Genomic DNA, 23,735 nt, shown 5'->3' on the forward strand with positions numbered 1-23,735 from the left:
CAGCAACAACAACAAACAAGTTTGTAAAGTAAAAGTAGCGTGAAAACAGGTGGCAAGGCGTGCAAAAGTTAAGTTGTTAGGCGTGTGTGTGTGGTGTTGCATGCCATGCGATCCGAGGCACCTGCTTGCCATAGATGCTAAGGTAAAGTTGAAACAACAAGTTGGGTATTGATAGACTTACACATACCTATATACACTTGCGAGAAATAAATAAGCATGCATGTGTACAGGTGTGCATTGGAGCGTGAGTAATAATCGTGCCTGATTACAAAGTGCTGAAGAGCAATGAAATAGTGGCAAGTGTGCTATGTGGCTTTATAAGGTTTCAGAAGCAATTTACAAGCGCACTCACTTACCAAACAATTTGTATGCTTAAAGCACAAATGAAAGTTACGCGTTACAAATACAATTAAATACGGTTATTTGTGCGTGTGTTAATGTGTGTGTTAACAAATTAATCAGAGCTGCTGACATATTGATGGTTGGTCCTTAATACATCCATTAATTGCTCCAAAGGTATAGAAATAGTTTCCAACATAACTGTTTCGCGAAAATCAAAGAGGTTTCTGATGAATAATTGATTTCGGTTGGCCAAATATACCTCCTTTGTTTAAGCCTATCATTATTGCTAACTATTGTATACTTTTCAAAACCAACGGTTGACTCCGTAGAATATATACTTCAACTAGCTAACTACGCCTCAATTTGAAGTCAAGGCGGAGATACACCCGAAAGACTGCAAAAATACTGGTATCCAAGTCTTACGGAGCTATAATATCTAGCTATAAGAATCATGAATACTTAATACAGTGACGATGTGGAGGAAGGTCCATTAATTTGAAGTTTTGACCGAATGAAGCAGTTATTCCTTTAAGCCCAATTATCCATCCAAAGGTGCTCACATTAACTACATACTTTCGACAGCTAACCTTAGTCAATGATACCGAGGGCCTTATGGAAAGCAAGAACTAGCCACATCAAAATTAAATTCTCCGAAGAACTCAGAAATCAGTCATAAAGTTAATATTGTATAAGCAAAAGATCTGTATCTGTGTATTGCGGCATTGGAAACTCTAACTCAAAAATATTAATATTCCATTTCTATCACCCAAATGCTACTTACCTAACACTACTATGATTGCGGTCCAACCTCTACAACTTTTGAAGCGCATGTAGAGCTCAGTTTCTCCTGAAACTATATAAATTTCATATAATTGGAGTCTTCCTCACTTCCAATCACTTTATAAAGAAACAAAGAACCGTTAGCGTAACAACATATGCTGCACTCGAGTAAATAAATTATTATATTAATTGCTCCGATGCACTAACGTGATCTGTTATGCGCACATACAACATTTTAATGAGCAAACTTTGGAAAATTTCGCAATCTCTGCAGACTCACTAACAAACTACTCTTCTCTCAACCTTATTGGCTGCCATAGCGCAGAAATGATTTCAGCAGTTTAAATGTGGCACGCAGCTTCGATTCTATATATAGTATATGTATCTATATGTATATAGTATATTTATGTATGTGAGTGAGTGAGTGAGCTGCCGCACAAGAGGCACGTGAGTATAAATTTCAACAAATTGCATTTACTTTGGTTACAAAAGAGGAACTTTTAAAAAGTCCAATTTAACTAATTGCATTTGCAGCAATTCTTTTGATTCTGCGCGCCGGTGGAAAACACAAAAAAAAAATACAGTCAGCAGTTAGTTGCTAAGGTCGGCAAAATACATAGAAAACACGTAAATACATAGAGAACACATAGTAGAGGTAGAGGTGACAACAATGCATCTATAAAACATACTTCAACTATATGTAGCCTATAGATACAGTAACTTATTATAATATTCACCAATTGAATTATATTTTTTTTAGAAAATTTCAATCATTTTCCAATATTACCAAAACTACGGACACGGAATGATTTACTAATGGAAACCACAAATGGTACAATTACACGGTTATATGGTAGTCACACCGAAATATATGTTCCTACTTGTGGATCCGGGTACGACTTTTGGGTGTTCAAAAAATAACGGGAATTTTAAAATCCAATTGTCCAATAGTCCTATTATGATTTTTTTGTTGACATACAAGTCCCTGTAGCACGATAAAATTTTCAGCTGTATTCATTGCTTGTTTTGCCTGTAGCAGCCGCTAAGGTTAAACGTATTTTAATTATAGCCATTTCGCAAAGGAGCTAATTGAACGATTAACCTGTTCATTGTTCGCTTAAAGCGCTGATTTATCGATATACCAAACAAAAAAATATAATTTTATACCAAATGACGAGCCTATTATCCATAACCTGAAATATTTCAAAACAAAGCTAAAAATATTGAACTGAAGCGAGCCTAAACAGAAAAATAATTAGAATTACCGAATTGTTCCTGGCCAGGAAGGATTTTTTTGTACATTTCTGTAAACGAGTATTTCGAACATACTCTTACGAATAATTTGCGTATGGAGATTCCAATTGATACAGTTGAACGTTTCTAATACAGTTACGCTGAACACACACATAAATGTTACTTATAAAAAATTTGTGGATCTGTACCCCTTTGTGGATGACTTATTGATACTTATAGAATAATAGTTCATGAAGTCAAATATTATTTCGAAATTGAACGGGTTGTTTTGAGCGAAATTGAAATTTCCTTCAAGACATTCAAAATACTAGCAAAACATTTCTGCCAAAACAAATTTGAATTTTTAATAGCAAACCAAAACAAAGTGAGCAGTAGTATTCAATCTGGCACTTAATAATTGAAGATGGAACAAAGATCCGACACTGAATTTCTCTTCCTCTCTTCTTGGGCTTTATGGTGGGCTCATCCTTTCATTAATCGAACAAATATTAAAATATTGCTTGAAGATTAAACTATGAATATGATTTTGAAAGGTCTATAAAACTGTTACTAATATAGCCGGATTTAATATATTAAGTTCTATTGTGTATATAATTTAGTACTCTATAATCGCACTAAGCTCAAAATAAACTCCATAATAGACAAAAAAAATGGGTGCGTGGAGTCCCTACGCTCGGAAGAAGTTATACTTCTTAGTGATATTCTAAGAAATGCATATCATTTTGTATGAAAGAAAACTAGCGAGAGGGAAAGGATAAAAATATGATGGAGTGGCCAACACTTTCTTAAATTCACATTTTATAAAGCAAAGTCCAAATCACTTATCATTTCTGGGTTCTGACGGATTGATATCTATAATACTTACAATTGGATTATGATAACTAAAATACGATATGAAATGTCTTACATCTATTTTAACTATATTTCTCGTGAATACCGCATCAATAGTCGTACCTCCTTTTGACGTAGGCTCATTTCTTCCATTGATAATTTCTAATGAAAATTTCTCTCTGAGGAATGCCAGTAATGGTTCAGCTTCTGGCAATGAGAAATTTACATTGAAATCTCCCGCAAGGAGTACCGGTTGTTCGCTATACTCTACTGGTTCTTCGATAATATCTGCAAAACCTTGCGAACCTGCAGTTGACAACGGTAATAAAGCTTTACAGATGAACAATTTTATATCTCTCATTAATGAATTTGGTGATATATAAATGGCTATTAAATTCAATTATATAAAATTATTATATATAATTATTTGTATAAAACATTGGAATTTATTCAATAAAATCACTACTCAGAAGTCGTTTCATCCGTTGTAGCCGAGCGATCATCGAAGAAACATCCTTTCTAATAACACAAGACAAAATTAGAAATGAAGTTCATAAACCTCACGCTGTCAGATAAAACGATATACCTCTTCATCGCGGGTGCTAATACTTTCGATTTGCAAAGAAAGTAAATGAAGACTGACTACAGAAATGATCCTGTGAAGTATAGTCTTAAATTTTCAACGGCCAACGCAGAGTATTTCAACCAAAAGTCACACAAAATAGTTGAGAATTCGCAGAAATGAAACGGAAACGAAAGAAAAATAATGCACAAGCATACAATCATACATATGCGTACACACGTGAATATGTCACCAACCAAAAACTTAAACATTGTTCTACAAAACAAGAATTGCTCAAATAACATACGTATGGAAAGTGCTTTAAGTTCTCTGCTTTACTCTCATTCACTCTATATCTCTCTCTCTCGCGTTAATTTTTCAACGCTATTCCCTCTCCACTGAAGTGTTAAACAATTATCGCAACCTTTTCCGAAGGCGTATAAGAAGTATAACTTCAAAAAAATAAATACATATTTTAAAAATCTCAATACAATTTTCAATAATATTGGATCATTACTTTCAGGCACTGTATATGAATATGCTTACACAGGTGCACTGGCACTCACATGCATGTATTTCAAGGCGCATTGCTTGTAGGTATACTGCAATTGAGCTGACACCTCTAACTCAACTCAAAACTACAACATTTTATTTGAAGCGACCACTCCCAGCCGCCACCGCTGCTGCTGCTCGGCACTACTCAACAGTTATGTAACTACAGTTAAACTCACTTAGTTGAAGTCTTTTTGCGTGATTTCTAAACAATACAACAAAAGAGGTGTTTTACAAGCGTCCACCACTAGCACAAACACATATACGATATGAAGTGAGGTCAAAGGGAATCAGCTGCAGTAGGAATGGCGCGAAATCACGGCACTCAACGAAGAGTTGGTGCTACGAAATGCAAGCAAGCAAATGCCAGCGCTAACTGCTAACCGTTGGTAAAACACAAAGGATAAAGCAAAAACCAAAAACAAAACACACCGTTGTTTCACGTTAGGGCTATTTTTAAAGCGATTGTTTTTGTAGCGGACTGCTGCCGACCTGCTGTCCGGAGCGACAAAATGTCAGCCAATGCGTCTGCAGCTCGCGTGCCAACAACTATTACACTAAAATATGTAGCGACTATCGGACATTTATCAACATATATACAAGTATATGCATTAGCGAGCCAGATGTGGGCCTTGTGCCAACTTTCGTTGTTGCTTTCGTGACTTTTTGTTCGTATGTCTGCATTTCACTTTTTTCGCTGCAAATTTATGAAAACGAAAGTTGCATAAACTACCATACATAGCTGTAGTTTGGTGCAAATATTTATGCGCCTAAATGCGTTTAGGAAGTGTTCGCGTATTTTCAACGTCGCCGTGACCTTGCTTTCATTGATTAAAGTTCGCACTCGTGAACTCGAGCAAGGGTGCGAATTTAAAGGCATTTTGCCAAATTTATTGAACTTGAGTGCTTTTTGAATGAAATTAAGGCAGAAAAGCATAACTAAGCTTACTTATAGTAGAATGTGTGGTGTGCAGTAGTAAGTGGTATGAGTAACATGCACCATGTGCTGCGTACACAATAGAATGTTACGTATACGCAGTGGTCGACATACAATTAAGCATACTTTTGATTAAAGCAATTTATTTGAGTATATTTTAAGAAAATTAAAAATGTTCTTCCCGTTATTTAGTGTATGAATTCAACAAAAGTTATGATTTATGACTTTAAACAAGAATTAGCAATTAAAATTTAATTATAAGTAAATATTGAATGCCCAAGACCTAAAATTTGTACAATAACATTAATATTTAACGACATTACGAGTCACTAATAAAATTGTTATGAACCTTTTAATTTTCAACCGTAAATGTAAATAGAAATAAATTAGAAATATTTAAATTAGATGTAAAAGTAAAAATAATAAGACATTTTTAATTGCATATGTCAGTTAAAAATTAGTTTATTACAGCGGCTTGGCATTTTCTTCACCATCTCAATAGGAAAGTGATTTTGATACAAAATGTGGCCTACATTTAGGATGATATTGATAAATTTATAGCTGAAGGTCACGATAATCAAAAACCAAATTTAACATAAAAGTAAGCAGTAAAACGTGAAATATGTCATAATTACGAATGCAGAAAATGGTGCTAGACTAGGTTGCAGTTCGTATTGAAGATAGAACCAATCATTTGCCTAGTAATCATAAAAATAATAATTTGCTATATTCCGAAAATAACAGGGTGATATTTATATTTAAAACAAGTAGGGAATGGCTAAGTTCGGGTGTAACCGAAAATTTTATTCTCTCTCGATTTATTTATTTCATTTTATTAACACACAATTCGACTCACATATTCGGCATATATATGTATAAAATCTATTGAAAGTTTCAAAACCTTAGCATTAGGTATGTGGGAGATAATGGAAGTTATGATCCGATAGAAGTAAAATATTCCCTCTGAATTTTTTCAAAATATCTGACAGACTCACCTATATTGTCGGTAAAAAACTTATTCGATATATGGGGCCCTGAATACTTATGGTCCTATTTTGGCGATTTTTAGAATAGGGCTGCCGCACTATAAATGTAGTATTTGTTCAAAGTTCTGTTCCGATCACTAGTGCTTACTTTATATATTGTAAAGTAAACTATTCACATCGACTTCAAAGTTCTGGTATATAGGAAGTAGGCGTGGTTGTGAAGCGATTTGGCCTATTTTCACAACATATCATTGGGATGTAAGAAAACTATTATAAACCCAATTTCATTGAAATTGGTCGAGTAGTTTGGGAGAAGTGGTTTTTGACCCATTAATGGGCGGAACCACGCCCATTTAAAATTTTGTATACCATTTTGACAGACGGACAGACAGACATCCGGATTTGAACTTAACTCTTTTTTGGTATATACGTATAACCTTATATCTAACTCGTTTAGTTTTAGGACGTACAAACAACCGTTATGTGGACAAAACTATTATAATCTCTTTAGTAACTTTGTTGCGAGAGTATGAAAACAGAAGAACTGACCTGACTAACCAAATTGAACATTAAGTAAAAAGATAATACAGATTGGTAGTTTGATACTTCACACCTCAAGAGCATCTTCATTATAACAAAAGAATACTGGTTGATTTCAGAACACTCTGACATTCTGTTCTTTAAAACCTTTGAATTATGAAGGGCATAAATTACCAAATTTTGTGCACCAATATTCATAACAGGTATACGGGTTGGATAAAAGTTCGAAATTATTGGATAAAATACCAATAAGTATGGTTCTTAATGATTTTTTTTTATATTTCTTTCTATATTTAATCTGCTCTTTGAAGCCTAACAATAAGTTATAAAATCAATATGAAATCTCCAACTTTAACCATAAATTGTATATTTTTTTAAATAAGACTCCAATGTTATTATAGGTAGAAGATAGAATGTTCTTAATCTTATATAAAGCCCTTCATGTCTCACGCCTGAGCTACGTCTATAATTATAGCAGAACAGTACTCTCTATACTCAAATGCTCTTCTGGTTTCGTTATTAATTCTATTTACTTGCTCTAGGGTGCCATGTTTGGCACGAAACCCGAATTTGTGCGTCGATATTACATTATTTTCATGAAGGAAAGGAGACATCTTTGATCGTAACACTTTTTCAAATATTTTAGAAGGACAGGGTAGAAGACTGATTGAACTGTATAACGACTGCTGACTGTAATGAATTGAGTCACTAAGCATATGCAGGTGACCTAAATGGTTAGTTAAAGCTAGTAAAGCTTTGTAAATATTTTTGTATTAAATCTGATCGGTCGACCGGATATCTGGTGATTTTTTTTTTTTAATTCACAAGAGGAGAAGTCAAAAATTGTAGAAAATACTTTGCTTAAGTCTCCAAGTGGAACAAAAGCTTTACTCTAAGATGAAAGACAGCTCAGCCACAATATTCTCAATTGTTTTATGGGTTGAGATCTCCGAAACTAATTCCTTCTAGTTGAAGTAGCACTTGGATGGGTTGAATACACTAAGAGCCGTAGTCTGCATTCATTGGCATTCGATGGAAGAACGGATGTCGAGTCTGTGGTTAGAAGCACCGGCGGCTTTTAGAGTTGGTGTATCTTGCCTGTCAGTCGGCTAAGGTGCCTTGAAGTAATTTGCAGAAATTGAGCTACTCGAATTCCCTTATGCTTTCGAACTGGGATGCATTCAGCCACTTTGTACTAGTGTTACTTGGAGTACATAAGAAAGAATGTGCTTTTTTGAAGACTGTTTCAAGTAGAACTTCTTCTATTTCCCAAGTCCAACTGGATTGTGGTTTAAAGGTTTCCTGCTATTGCTTTTCCCAGCATAATTTACTAGTTGAGTGTCCATTTCCTATTATATAGACTACCTGGAGAAGGTGAAAGAATCGTATATACTACGTTAAATTTAAATTAAAGTTACGTTAAACTACATTAAAAAGGCACTTAACTGGTTTAAGAACAAAGCATCGAATAGCCTTTCTCAATACTCAACTGACTGTATTTAATGAAGTTTAAATTTTGAGCTCAAACAACAACAAAAACACACATAGCAATAAATACATAAAACAACGATAAATTTGAAAACTCATTTGAAAGGCAAATTCCAACTAATGGACTAAAGTGTCTCCAAAATGAACATAACCTATATATTTAAAGCAAACAATAGTAATTAACAATAGCTTTTAGTAAAAGGTTGCCAGAGGCAAATAAATGCATTTATTTGCACACATATATACATATTTATATATGTATGCCATGTAAGCATAGCCGAATTGATTGATTGATTTGCTTACGAAATAAGATTAAGTAACAATATACCGTAATCCATGCACTTTTGCCTGTCGTACGTGTTAACCTTTAACCATGACAAAAGTCAATAACAGACATTTAATGGAACATATACTATAATATATTATAGATTGTTTGACTTTTCCATTTATATTCCCAAATTGTATGTCAAGCTTCACGCATTGCCATTCGGCTGAAAGTGATTAGCGTATATTGAACCGTTAGTCAATGAAATGGGTTACGAAACTGTCGAAAGTGATGAAGGTGTATACTGTTTATGTGTGTGCCTCCGAAGGTTAACTGCATTACGACGATCTCATCTCAACTCACACACACACACACACACACATACAAATGAGTTAAAGGACACGTTGGGCAAATGCCGCAAGCACTTAGTGTCACATGTAACGGCACTTTTATGCATATGCATATTCACTTAAGTGTGTGTGCACATTTTTAGCACTTCAATCAGCTCACATTCACGCATGGCGTACGCTATAAAAGCTATTAGCCATCAAGGCGCGCGCCTGCCTTTGGCGCTTGGCAATAATATGCCAGGAATGCCGTTAAAAAATTTCACTTTTTTTCGTGCGGCTTTTTTGTAAATTCATTAAGCCATACGCCGCGTGCCATTAAACCACACCGCATTGCATGCTACAAAAGCCATAAGCAACAAGCCACCAGCAACAAAAATAAAGACGGAAAAAATGCGCATGTGAAGCTTAAGCTTTTTTCGCTCACTAACAAGCTGGCAGGCGGTGACTGCCAAAGCCAGTTAGACAATATCAGTTTCGATTTGTTTGCATGCACGCTTTATTTGCTATTCTATTTTCATTATATCTCATGGCATTTATTTGTAATTCGCCTTGGCATGTGTTGTTGCGTGCAGCAATAACAAAAAGTAGGAAAAATAAAGAAAAAAGACATAAAAAACAAGCGTTAAAGTGCTTGCTATTATCCTTTTCGCTTTTTTTTTCCTTTTTTCCAATTTTTTTTTTATTTATTTGCGCTATGCAAATGTGTGCGTTAACGGCAATCAGTTGGCACTTACAATGGCATTTGTGTTGTGGCAGCTTGTTGTCCTTTCCCACACATGTGATTACCCGTTACAAACACACGCACACATATTAATATATGCATGTTAATACATATGTAAGTACTCGTACTAGTATTTATCGCCAACTATCGCTATTCCATTAATATTTATTGTTTGGCATAACATGTTCGCAACGCCTAACGGTAGTTGGCAAACGCGCTCTCATCTAACATTATTTGCATGCCGCCGCCCGCCCACCATTTAGTAATGTGCTCATAACTTGTGCCTACTTAATAACCTTGTTAAGTCACATTATGGTGCTGTAAATAGTTATATAAGCGAATTATGAAGAAACCCCTTTTCGAAAAAATATTATACCGACTGAAAATCAGCAAAAAAAAATAATACAAAATATTCAAATTTGACGTTTTTTTTAATACGGTTGGCATCAATTAAATATTGTAACAATATAAAATATAAATATTAAATAAAATTTTAAATAAAAATTTGTTTTTTTTTGGAAAAATTTCTTTTTTTTTTGGAAAAATTTCTTTTTTTTTTTGGAAAAATTTCTTTTTTTTTTTTTGAAAAAAAGAAATATTTAAAAAAAATATTTTAGTTGCCAATACTTTTACCAAAAAAATTTATTAAAATTATATTTTTTCTAATTTTAGTTTTAAGTCAAGAAAAATTTTCAAAAACATTAAGTAGTTCCCAGAAAATATTACTAGGGTTGCCAATATGAAAAAAAGATATATAAATGAGTAAGGAAATTCTAAATTTTAATGTAACCGAACATTTTATACTCTCGCAAATTGTAATTTAATTTATTAACATAATAATAATACACAATTTGAACTAAATATTCGGCATAAAGTACACTAGATTAACGATCAATAAATGTAGTATAGAAGGATCGAGAACTGATTTCAGTCAATTTCACGATCAAGCTACATCATATTCGATACCATAAACTTACATGATTTTTCTAAAATATCTCACATATTAACTGATATATGTGGTATAAAGTCCCCCGGAGGTTTTTAAAAATTATCATATTATATTTTTGACAAAGACTCAATTTATTAGAAGAAAAAGATTCCCTCTAATTGTTTTTAAATATTTGTATAAGATATTTACCGTTTTTTTTTTTTCAATTCAAAATTACCATTGAGGTCGAAACTGGCACTGAGGTATTAATGTTCGGTACTATTTTCAAAGCCCCAGATATCGACATTTTTTAAATAAGTGATGCCATACCTCAAAATATTCCATCATATTAATTAAGTTTTTGAGATTCGGGGGAAAAAACACACATACAGTCAAAACTGATTCGGCTAGAAATGAGTAAAGGAGAGAATTTAAGTTAAAACCAAATTTAAGGTTATGTGGTGAATTTATAAATGTGAATGGGAGATCTTGTGCTTCCTGTAGGCGATGATTTAGCGATCTATTAATATATTAATTAATCGATCTATTAATACGATCTTTAATGATTAAGATCGTTTAGATGCCTTAAGAACTTTCGGGTATACCAAAACGCCTATGAAAAAGTGATGAGTAAAAGAATGCTATTACCACTTTGTCCTATATGTTTTGTTTCAAGCATATACATAAGTTCGTTTATCTATCACTTAGAAAACTTAAATTAGTTCTTAAGAATATGTTAAGCTATCTAGGATTTTTCTATGACAATTGATCACGACATCCCTTTGAGCGATATCATTTCGGTAATTACGTTGCTAACACTAACTAGTAACTATATTGTGTATTGGTCAGAATTCATTGGTTGATTTGTCAGGAGCTTTTGTCTTCCGTTACAATACTGTTTGTATAAAAAAACACTTTGCAAGTTTGTGCATAAGATAAAAATGTTGTCTTCAAATATACAACAGAACCTCCAACACCGCCTTGAAAAACAATCTTATAAGTTAGACCTAAAAATTTGCATGCGGTAGGGATGATGAATGATATAATATCAAAAATCAAGGTTTAGAGTTATCTTCAAAAGAAACGAAAATAAGTTCGTAGGTATGACAACACCAACAAATAGTCACAATATGAATATTATACTTTTTTGAGACCACGATTGGTATACTCTTTCGAGTCAATTATCGAGTAATTCAGTTAAATAGAGTTAACAAATATATAAATTCCATTAGCCAAATATACAAGACTATAATTCTCACCAAGTTTATACAAACTTCCACACAGAATGAATAAACAGTAAGTTCCGGTATAGAATTCCGTCATGAAATCTAAACAAAAATTATATCCCCAAATGATGCACCTCCCATTTGTTGCATAATTTTTGAAAATTCAAAAATCTCTCCATTCATCGCTGCCAAAGCACTTGCAATAAAATCGCCACAACGTATTGCATAACGCATGTAACTGTACATCTAAACGGCATGTAATGGCTCGTAAAATATGCGCTATGAAGTCGTAACACATGCTACTATCGAACAGCCATAACAACTACAATAACATAGAACAACATATGCGCGCATAACACGAAAGCTGATTAGTTATTCAGATTTTGTGCGCTCAGGCAATATGTAATCATGCCAGCAAGCGGCTATTTACTGTGTGGATTGAGCGGTTTACGGCTTTCACTTCGAATTACGCTTATGTGTACGCTTGTTTTATGTGCCAAGTTGGTTATAACTACACGCTGGTAATTGTTCTGGCGGGGAGTAGATTTAGTTTCTTTAATGTTAATTAAACTGATTTAAAGAGCTGGATTGTTAACTGAAGGGTTAGGGTTAGTTTAAAATGTTTTAGTGCGCTAAGCATTATTTACCGTTATGGTGTCTTTTAGACTTTAACTTGAAATTTTTTGAAAATAAATTTGTTCAGGTGGCAACTCTTGACAATTTCAAGAATGCAATAAAAATATTCCCATCAAAATATTTTCTATGAATTTCTTAATGGTTTTTCATTAAGTTGACAATAAAATTTTAATTAAAAATCAAATATTCGAAAATTCACAAATATGTCAAAATCTGAAACAGAACTTAATAACACAGAATAAATAAATGAAATTGGTATATGTTTATTTTAAAATATATGTAATTCTAAATAAATGAAATTATAAAAACATTGAAAACACAAACACACACACACACATATCGCTTGTTTATCTCTCTTCAACTACTTCTATTTTATTCTTTATTTATATTTATTCACAAAAATTTGTGCTCAAAATTTGATTTATTATTCATCCGCATCAAAATACATAAATAATTCATAGCTGAAAAATTGTAAACCAACAAAAGCGAGGGAAAATGTGAATTAAAATACAGTCAATTTGAGCAGCTGTGCATAAGAGATGAGTTCAAATAACCTACCAACAAAGCGGGGGGAACAGAAAACATGAAGAAAACATCACACGCAGAAGAAAAAACACACGCATTCGAAGCACTTGGGCAATTTGTGCGTACATGCAGACATTAATGTTACTCATACGCCACCGGCAACAGGCTGATGCCTCACGCGAAGTACAATGATTCAATTCAATTGAGATATTCAAAAGCAGCGGAGCAGCACTGATATGGAGTGGGAAGTGTGAGTTCAAGTTTCTTTTTTCTAGCCGGAAGTGTACAAGGGCACGTGCGTGAGACATATGTTTCGCAATGTGTGGGGTGAAGTTTTTCTGAGATTTTTTATAAATAATATGAAATAGGGTAGACTGATTTCTTGGATATTTTTGTTGACTGCGATTGAATACAAGTGGAAGTCCAGGAATATTTTTATGAACATGTGAATTATCGTACTTTTTAAATATATGTATACACAAAAACTACATAGTCAAAGACATGAGAAAAAATAATTTAAGATTAATATTTTGAATAGTAATTACATCATATATCACTCTTGCCAACAGGTGCTACTTTGGACTGAGTAGGCAATTGAAAAGTAAGGTCCTCTCTAAACGAACCAAAATCAAACTCTATAAGTCGCTCATTATTCCCGTCCTGATGTATGGCGCTGAAGCGTTGACGATGTCGACATCCGATGAGATGACTCTTGGGGTTTTCGAGAGAAAGGTTTTGCGCAAGATTTATGGTCCTCTAAACATTGGCAACGGCGAATACCGCAGACGAAGGAACGATGAGCTGTACGACTTATATGATGACATTGTCATAGTTCAGCGAATAAAAAGACAGCGGCTACGCTGGCTGGGTCATGTAGTCCGAATGGACGAAAACACTCCAGCCCTGAAAGTGTTCGATGCAATACCCGCCGGAGGAAGCCACGGAAGAGGACGACCTCCACTCCGGTGGAAAGACCAAGTGCAAAGTGACCTGGCTTCACTCGGTGTTTCCAGTTGGCGCCAAAAAGCAAAAAGGAGGAATGAGTAGCGCGCTCTGGTGGATTCGGCTATAATCGCTTAAAGCGGTTCCTACGCCAAATATATATATATATAATTACATCCAGAGTCCAATGTGAAGCTGTGAGGTTTGCCCAAAAAGAAATTAAAAGAAACTATGCTTAAGTAGATCTAAGTAAATAATGCTACTCATATCTCCTGTCATTAAACAAACAGTCAGCACATTCGCGTCTTAGCTCGCACGTCACTGTTGACAGTCATAACTTCGAAGTTGTAGGTAATTTCGTATACCTTGGAACCGGCATCAACAACACCATCAATATCAGCCTCGAAATCCAACGCAGAATCACTCTTACCAACAGGTGCTACTTTGGACTGAGTAGGCAATTGAAAAGTAAGGTCCTCTCTAAACGAACCAAAATCAAACTCTACAAGTCGCTCATTATTCCCGTCCTGATGAATGACGCTGAAGGAAATATATTTATAATGCTTCTCATATAACTCAGGCAACATTCTAGTTAATTTTTTCCGACTCTGAGTATCAAATCAACCAGAAGTTATAATAACGACCTTTTGGGGACCGAAGATATTTCTTTTTTACAATCTAGGCTCTCTTGTTTTTTATATAGAGGATAATTTGCAAAATTTAAGTCCGTTCAGACTAATTTAAGAGGCCACATTGTTTAAAATATGCTAATCTAAGCATTCATATTTCATTATTCAAAATTCACCTCAACGGTCAAGCAGATCGAAAGCTCCTTAACTCCTTATAACATAAACTAGTATCAGAAAGGCTTTTGTAAGTCCGATGTCTGAAGTCTGTTTGATAAAAAGCGAATATCTGTGATAGGAACAAACTAAATTTCGTCTTTAAAGAAATATTTACTCCATATTCTGAAAACAAATTGATCTCTTGGCACCATGTGACAACTAAAAATATTTGCTCCAAGAGATCAATTAACTTAGGCCGTGTAAATACATTGGTTCTCCATAATAATATCGATCGATTGAACATAAAATTCCCAACTTTTCAGGTATTTTAACCAATAACTGCGAGAGTGGAAATGACTTATTCGATTCACTTTTTTCTACTCGCTTATTTCCTCTGTTGTCATAGATTTCATTGATATAAGTAACACAAAAAAGCATTTCAAGCGAGAGTGGAAATGACTTATTCGATTCACTCTTTTTCAACTCGCTTATTTCCTCTGTTGTCTTAGATTTCATTGATATAAGTAACACAAAAAAGCATTTCAAGTGCCTTGACTTCAAGAGAGAATATCTTAAAATTACTGAATTAAACTTGATGGGATTGCTATTATTTTTACGCAAGTTGTCTTTTCGTTTCGCCACTTATAAAGTTTTTACGATCTTCAACACTTGATCCTACATTTTCATTCAAAAATAAGTTACCAATATCTTACTTCTCATTTTCAATATTTACCAATTTTAATGCCCACACGAGTCTCCCATGCACTCTCTTCAAAACATTAGAATATTGAAAGCATAATACACAATTCTCTACTTTTGCAACACATAAACTATAAACAGCTCAAATTCTTACTAACAGCGTGGTTGCGCAACAAGCTACTCAAAGAAGAAGATTTTCCTTTTCACAAGTTATCTGCGTGGTCTGAGCGAATGTGTGTGTGAAGAAAAGCAAAGAAAGAGTAAATATTTACAGACAAATCTCTAACAATCCGCTACCATTTGTGCTGCGATGAACTGTAGAGTGGAAGCTTTGCGGCACATCAAGCTGTAGGTGGATCCAATAGAAGCACTTCTACAAACGGATTTCTCGGAAAAGTTGCAAAAATAGAAGTGGAAATCTTAAAAAAAAAGTGTGTACTTTAGAACTTGCGAAAATAGATCGAAAGCAGTTGGACGCCAGCAGCGCAGCTTAACGAGCAATTAAAAGCACACGTACTCTAGCTCTAACTGGAATTATTGATTTCTCGAGGATTAAGAGCGATTTTACTGACGCAAAGTTGGCGCGGCTAATTTCGTAAGACAGCGTTTCAGTTGGCAAAAAGAAAGCACGCGAAAGTGGAATAAGAGAAAGTGCATAAACGAAATGCGCGTGCAAATCTTCGCAAGTTCGCACAACTTTGGCGTGCTTGGAGTTCAAGCTGGCGCAAGCTTCGTTTACGTGCAATTAAATTTTTTATTATCGCACCAAACACAAAAGCATGCAACGCGACAACAACATTACACTTAACGCTATTCAAAAGTGGCGAAATTAACTTATTAATGCAGTTAAAATGCGAATGAAACGGTAAAAATATGAAGGAATAGTTAAAAAAAGAAGTACAGGCGCGGACAGTGAGTGTGGACCGACTTTTTTAATACAATTGAAAAGTAGCCAATAAAGCAAAATTTAATATTTATGAAATAATATTGAAGAAACAAAGAAAAGAAAAAGAAATAATTTAATTTAATTAATCAAATCAACAATATATTTAAATTTTTTATAGTTAAAATAATGCTGTTAATGTTAAAAAAAATTGTTAATTTTACATATAAAAAATGAAATTTTGCAAAAAAAATTATAAAGTTTTGTTATAAATAAATAAAAAACAAGTAAGGACGGGCTAAGTTCGTGTGCAACCGAACATTTTATACTCTCGCAATTTATTTATTTAATTTTATTAAGATAACACTCAATTTGAGCCATATATGCGGCATAAAGTCCAATAGAAAAACGAAAATTAAGATTATATGCTCATTTAATTTGGCTAAGATAATTCACATATTAACCGGTTTACAAGGTATTAAGCCCATTGTATTTTTGAAATTCCTATTATTAGCTATATGAGAGCTAGGGGAAGTTATGACCCGATTTTAACCATTTCTAGGACAGAGGCACACTATTAGAAGAAAAAGATTTCCTCTGAATTAAATTAAGATATACGAGAGATTTATCGAAATGAAAAATTACAATGGGACACTGAGTTCTTCATATTCGATTCGGCATTGAAAAGATATAGTCCGATTTCGACAATTTGTTCACAAGTGATGCCACGGATCATATACAGTATTTGTGTAAAGTTTTATTTCGCTGTCTTCATTGAATCCTTATGTATATATTATAAAGTGAAGGAATAAGATGGAATTCAAAATTGAGTTATATGGGCGTGGTTATTATCCGATTTCTTTCATTTTTGGACTGTATTAAGAAGTGGCAATAAGAAACGATTGCTGAAAGTTTGGTTTATATAGCTTCATTGGTTTACGAGATATATACAAATAACCGATTTGGGGGCGGGGCCACACTCACTTACCAAATATGCTCCTTACTAGTGCGATCCTTTATTCCAAATTTTACTTTTATAACTTTATTTATGGCTTAGTTATGGCACTTTATGTGTTTTTGGTTTTCGCCATTTTGTGGGCGTGGCAGTGGACCGATTTTGGCTATCGAGAGCAACCCTGCGCCCCCAAGGCACATGTGTTCCAAGTTTCATTAAGATATCTCAATTTTTACTCAAGTCATCCGTTGCACGGACGGACGGACAGACAGACATTCGGATTTTGACTCGTCTCATCAAATTTTCAAAATTCTACTTAACCTAATAAAAAGGAACTTCAACATAAATATAATTTGCAATTTTTTTTATAAAATGTTTTATTTTTATTTAACGGGGCTGCCAGCCATTTGTTTCTTACTATTTTTAATGCTACTTAAATTATTAACATGAAAGCTGCAAACTCTTCAAAATCAGAGAGTCTTAACTTTTAGAATTTTTTTTTTTAATGTCCCCATTTCAATGTCTACAACTGTATGCATTGTTACACGGCAGCATGTCACTTGAGTATGCCTCAAAATGGCATAAAACACCAGCTGTATAGCAACTATACCGCACAACTTACAATTTACACACACGCACACAGGCAAATAATTGGACTAGCGTAATATTTTACAGTGCCGACACGACATCGCAAGGAAAAGAGAAAGTAAAATAAGGCGAAACGTAACAGTAAAAGAAATCGCGCATCCGGTTGTATGCGATACACGAAACTTGCTTGCATTACTAATGCCAAGGGCACAAGAGCACATATACAAACGCATATATGTATATATGGCACACATACACATGCACTGAAATGCACTTGTAACCGCACGAAGTCACATAGCGGCACTCTGCTAATATAACAAGGTGCCGACACATATCCACACCAGCGCCAATACATATGTATATGTATGTACAACAACACCATTACATGTGCTTCTGACTGCTTGCTGCAGCTACTCGTTGCGGTGCTGGTAACTTGGTTGCCTTGCTTGGAAAGGACGAACGCGCGGTTGGGGTTTTAAATGTGCGCTGCAACTATCACTCAACTTTGTTGCAATTTAAAATACACAAAGGCACACACCACACACATATACACCAATGTGTCTCTGTGTGTGTTTTCACAAAATAAATGGCAATTTCCGCGCATATGTACTCGCATGCGGCTGCAGCAGCAGAGCGCCTCACTTGTGCCATTCTACATTAATTTAAGCATTTTATTCAGACTCAACGCGACGAGGGGCGGGACAATTTCATTTAAACGACTTTGTGCATAATATATAAACGCACACACACACACACACATACAAAAAAACTTAACTCAACTTGCTTGCCTGCCAATTCTTGCTCTGAATAGCATACATACATACAAACATTCGTACGCGCATATAAATCCACTTAATTGTGTGGAAGCGTACAACTGTTGCATACTTTTGTGGGCTTTCGCATGTTTTATGTGCTGCAGCCGCAGCAGGCAATGTGCCGTCGTATGAACTCGTGAAGCGGCGTTTATATTTGAAAAGGAAAAGGCTTAGACATTCGTTTGGCGGAAACCATTGCTTTCATATCGCTAATAAGCAGGCAATTGAATGCTAATAAGAAACGCTAATAAGCGGATTATTAAAAAGGAAGCAATCGCACACATTCTTAATGCTTTAAATGGAGATTTTCAATGTGGGTGCTATGTTGGAGGATTTGTTACTCTATGGATTCTTAGACAAATAATTGAGATATTTTTATTAAAAGAGAGCAAAGCATATCTCTCTTTTGATAAATTTATTTAAGCGACTTTGGCCGATTTCACAAGCGTCTTTTAGCAACTAAAGCTGTAAGTCTCACGATAGAAGCTAATAAGGTAGTCAATATAAAGCACAAAGCCTCAAAAACCTATTAAAAACTAGCTTACCATTATAGTGAGTGATTTTTTATACAATAATAGAACTAATAGGCATATAAATATATGTTATGACCAAGAATGATACATTTATTATAAATCAAATAACAGCTGTCAAAAATATTATACTAACTCCAAAAAAAAAATATTGTCACATTGAAAAAACACATGTCTAAAAAACCGTATAGTTACTGTAGATCATAAAATAATCTGAAGAACTGATATCGGGAAGAAACTAAAAAGAGTGTTGATAATACCAAAGTATACAAGTTTACTGTCAGCGGCCAGTTATTCTGTTATGCTGTGCTGGTTTGTTCGATTTGATAGTTTCTAACGCTAACGAAGACTGTTTTAACTGCCATAATGTGGCATTGAAAGCGATGATATAGCCTTTAGTATACTCATTTGCCTTTTAACAACCTTATTTAATTTTTCCCTTGAAAACTTTAAACATTGAAATAATGTTTCATTAACTATCTGTTTTAAAATACTGGCAAATAGATATTATATCAAGAAAACTTCAGGGCATACCCAAAATCGCTGAATTATTAACAGTACTCTTTAAGAATTAGTTGATGCATCATCACATCTTCTTTACCATTTTAAACTACCAACAAGGATTTAGAAAAGGATAATTGATGAAAATCGATCATAATTCGCATTTATTCACATCAAATCTAACAGATTCTAATTTTTTTGTCAAGATCAACAGATAGACCATTCCAGATACTATTGATGTTTAGTCAGGGGACCCTCAAACTAGCCGCTTTGGCCTACTTGTAATGACGAATAACAACTAGAATTTTTTATTATAGCTGTTTTGCTATTTACTATTTCTTTACCAATTTTTTGAGTCAATAATTGAGTATTAATAATATTTTTTCAATAACTGCAATTGTTGGGTATATTTTTTGAAGCTTATTCCCAACTATCTGAAAAACGTTTTGACCAATTAGCACAGAGATTACGGGCTGTGGTTAGAATTATCAGTAGAGAACGTATGACCAATAACCATAGACTTTCGAACTTTTATAGATTGCAGCAATTCCCTATATTTGTTTAAATTTTCCTTTATTCTATTGAACCATAGCTTAAATAAGGATTTAATTAAAGTAAGACAAAAGTCTACCTAGAGTATAACTGTATCAAAGAAGTTGCATATTTAAAATAGGCTACTTTAAGAGATTAATCATCATCAAGTTCAACCATTTCGCAACAGCATTCGTTTAGCTTATATGCAATTTCAATTTTATACTCTCTTCTTACACACAAAATATAACCAGAATGTGTGCATGTCAGATTTAATACTACTAAGTTGAAAAAATTAAAAATGGCATGAATTGCTTTCCAGACTATTCTGCCTTTTTCCATTTTTTTTTTTTCATTTATTTAATTTTTATGTTTTTTTTTCTTGATGGACCACCGGTTAAACGCACATCCATTAAAATGTGTTGGTAGTAATTGCGAAGAATATTTACATTATACGCTTATTCATGCGTTTCACTTTTCATCCGCAAATAAATAAATCACTTTTATTGTGGCTGCCGGCATTGAGCAACAACACCAAGAATTTTATCATACGCAAATATACTATACGCGTACAACTGTAAATATATGCATACATGTGTCGCAAAGGTTACAGTTACTTACATATGCAAACACACGCGCACACATACCGCTGTCTCGGTTGAAGTTGACGAGCGCTCTCACGCTTACCTTGCATTTCCATAGCATGGAGGAGTACATGGCGTATGAGTAACTTTTGGCTTTTTTTGCCAAATTTTCGGCTTAGCTTTTAAAACTTAATATGAATGACTGGCAAATCGCATGAAATTCGTCAAAATGTTGCACAGCACACGACAGACGACACTGGAGGGGGGAGGAGAATGGAGGTAGTGTATGAAAGAAGGTCAACGCGTTGACAGATGTCGCGCGCAAACAAAAAATGTTTTGAGTGTAAGCACTGCAGGTAGGTGAGTATGTATGTACATATGTACATGTGTATGTATGTATGGGGAAATAAGAAGTAGTGGGATATTTTTAAAAGCAAATTTAAGCTCGTCAATGTCACATACGGCTTGTATGCTTGCGAAAGCATCTAAATATGTTCGTAAGTAGCTGGATAGCGAGTGAGTTCGGGGAGTAAGCCGCAGCTGCGTTGCGACTGCAGCAAATTGAAAACTGAAATTTTCGTTATAAAAAAAGTATTTAATATTTTTTTTAAATAAGGGATTTCGTAAGCCTCTTCTATCATATATATTTGGCGTAGGAACCGCTTTAAGCGCTTATAGCCGAATCCACCAGAGCCCGCCACTCATACCTCCTTTTTCCTTTTTGGCGCCAACTGGAAACACCAAGTGAAGCCAGGTCACTTTGCACTTGGTCTTTCCACCGGAGTGGAGGTCGTCCTCTTCCGCGGCTTCCTCCAGAGGGTACTGCATCGAACACTTTCAGGGCTGGACTGTTTTCGTCCATACGGACAACATGACCTAGCCAGCGTAGCCGCTGTGTTTTTATTCGATGAATTATGTCAATGTCGTCGTATAAATCGTACAGCTCATCGTTCCATCGTCTGCGGTATTCGCCGTTGCCAATGTTTAGAGGACCATAAATCTTGCGCAAAACCTTTCTCTTGAAAACTCCAAGAGTCGTCTCATCGGATGTTGTCATCGTCCACGCTTCAGCGCCATACATCAGGACGGGAATAATGAGCGACTTATAGAGTTTGATTTTGTTTCCTCGAGAAAGGACTTTACTTTTCAATTGCCTACTCAGTCCAAAGTAGCACCTGTTGGCAAGAGTGATTCTGCGTTGGATTTCAAGGCTGACATTGTTGGTGTTGTTAATGCTGGTTCCCAGGTATACGAAATTATCTACGACTTCGAAGTTATGACTGTCAACAGTGACGTGGGAGTCAAGACGCGAGTGCGCTGACTGTTTGTTTGATGGCAGGAGATATTTCGTCGTGTCCTCAGTCACCACCAGACCAATACGCTTCGCTTCTTTATCTAGTCTGGAAAACACAGAACAAACGGCGCGGTTGTTGCTTCCGATGATATCAATATCATCGGCATACGCCAGAAGCTGTACACTCTTGTAGAAGATTGTACCCTCTCTATTTAGCTCTGCAGCTCGTATTATTTTTTCCAGCAATAGATTGAAGAAGTCGCACGATAGTGAGTCACCCTGTCTGAAGCCTCGTTTGGTATCGAACGGTTCGGAGAGGTCCTTCCCGATCCTGACGGAGCTTTTGGTATTGCTCAACGTCAGCTTACATAGCCGCATTAGTTTTGCAGGGATACCAAATTCAGAAATCGCGGCATAAAGGCAGCTCCTTTTCGTGCTATCGAAGGCAGCTTTAAAATCGATAAAAAGATGGTGAGTATCGATTGTTCTCTCTCGGGTCTTTTCCAAGATTTGGCGCATGGTGAATATATAACAAAAATTCACATATCTAACAATATTTTTAGTATCATAATTTAATAATAGGTGGCAGCCATATAAAGAAGCTCTAACTAGAAAATTATATTCTTGAAGTTTCAAAATGTTCTTTATATTTGAAATATTGGAGGGATTCAATATATGAAAAGAAAGTCAAAAAAGTTCAAAGTTCCCAAAAAGCCGAGAAATATCCACAAGACACTTAGAACAGCTACAAAAATAACCTTAACCCTCCAAAAAAATATTTATATTTACAAATTACAAAAATTTTATGTATTTATACCAAAAACAAAACTGTCATCCCAAGTTTAAGCAAATATGACCCTCTTACGACTTCTAAAAAAAATTCCGCACTCCATCTCGATCTTCCACAGTCAGTTGGCTGTGTGGCCAAATATAATTAAATGCTTTTATCACGCTTTAGCGTTAAAAATAAGTCACACAGAAAACTAATAACAACAGCACGTCAGTCATGCGTCAGCATACAAGTGATTACAACTCACCGTCAATTTGTTGTTAAACCATAAAAAGACACTAAAACTGAAAGTAAACAGCGCTTATCAGCGGTGCACATCTGCCTGGCTGCCACTACCTGGAGCTACCGAAAAAAAATCAGTTCGGAAAATAAACAAAACTCGCAAGCAAAGAGCGAACAGCGGAAATTTAGCAACGGAAAAGTGCATAAACAAGATAGTGTAGATAAAATCGTGTAGAAGCTGACATGGATGGGTATTAATATTTTTGTTTAAAACAAGGGACCTGCAACTAGCACGTTACCTCAATATTACATAACCTATAAATAGTAGTCAACTGCGATGTTATATATATACGATAGCGGTTCAATAAGTAATTGGACTCACCACCCGATGACCAATTGAAGATGAGCGTGATAGTCGAGAGTGTAAGTAATTCAAAAGAGCCCACTCAAAAAAGCACGAGACCACTATACAGCAGTGCTTGAGACTGCCGAAGAAGTTCCTGTATCGCTTAGTTATCGTCGCAGAAACCTTGATCTACTGATACTCACAGAAGAACAGTCGAAAGTCGACTACACCCGGGCAACCTGCTTCGAAGAAGGCGAATACTGATCTAACGAACGTAAAAGTGATTCTGTTTTCTGGGATTCTCAAGGGATACATCAATAGGGCAAAACGATGTAACGGCTTTACAA

The 23,735-nt window shown here is 35.0% G+C and overlaps 1 protein-coding gene and 1 non-coding gene across 7 annotated transcripts in view; both read right to left on the reverse strand.

Annotated features, from left to right (window-relative positions):
* LOC105209807 (transient receptor potential cation channel trpm) overlaps positions 1 to 23,735 on the reverse strand; it is a 217,511-nt gene that overhangs the window by 159,806 nt on the left and 33,970 nt on the right. The window lies entirely within an intron of this gene.
* LOC128922902 (small nucleolar RNA U3) lies at positions 3,669 to 3,880 on the reverse strand. The gene has a single exon (XR_008472091.1). It is a non-coding gene; the product is annotated as a small nucleolar RNA U3 (small nucleolar RNA).

The sequence above is a fragment of the Zeugodacus cucurbitae genome, chromosome 6 (genome assembly GCF_028554725.1).
Source record: "Zeugodacus cucurbitae isolate PBARC_wt_2022May chromosome 6, idZeuCucr1.2, whole genome shotgun sequence".
NCBI lineage: Eukaryota > Metazoa > Arthropoda > Insecta > Diptera > Tephritidae > Zeugodacus > Zeugodacus cucurbitae.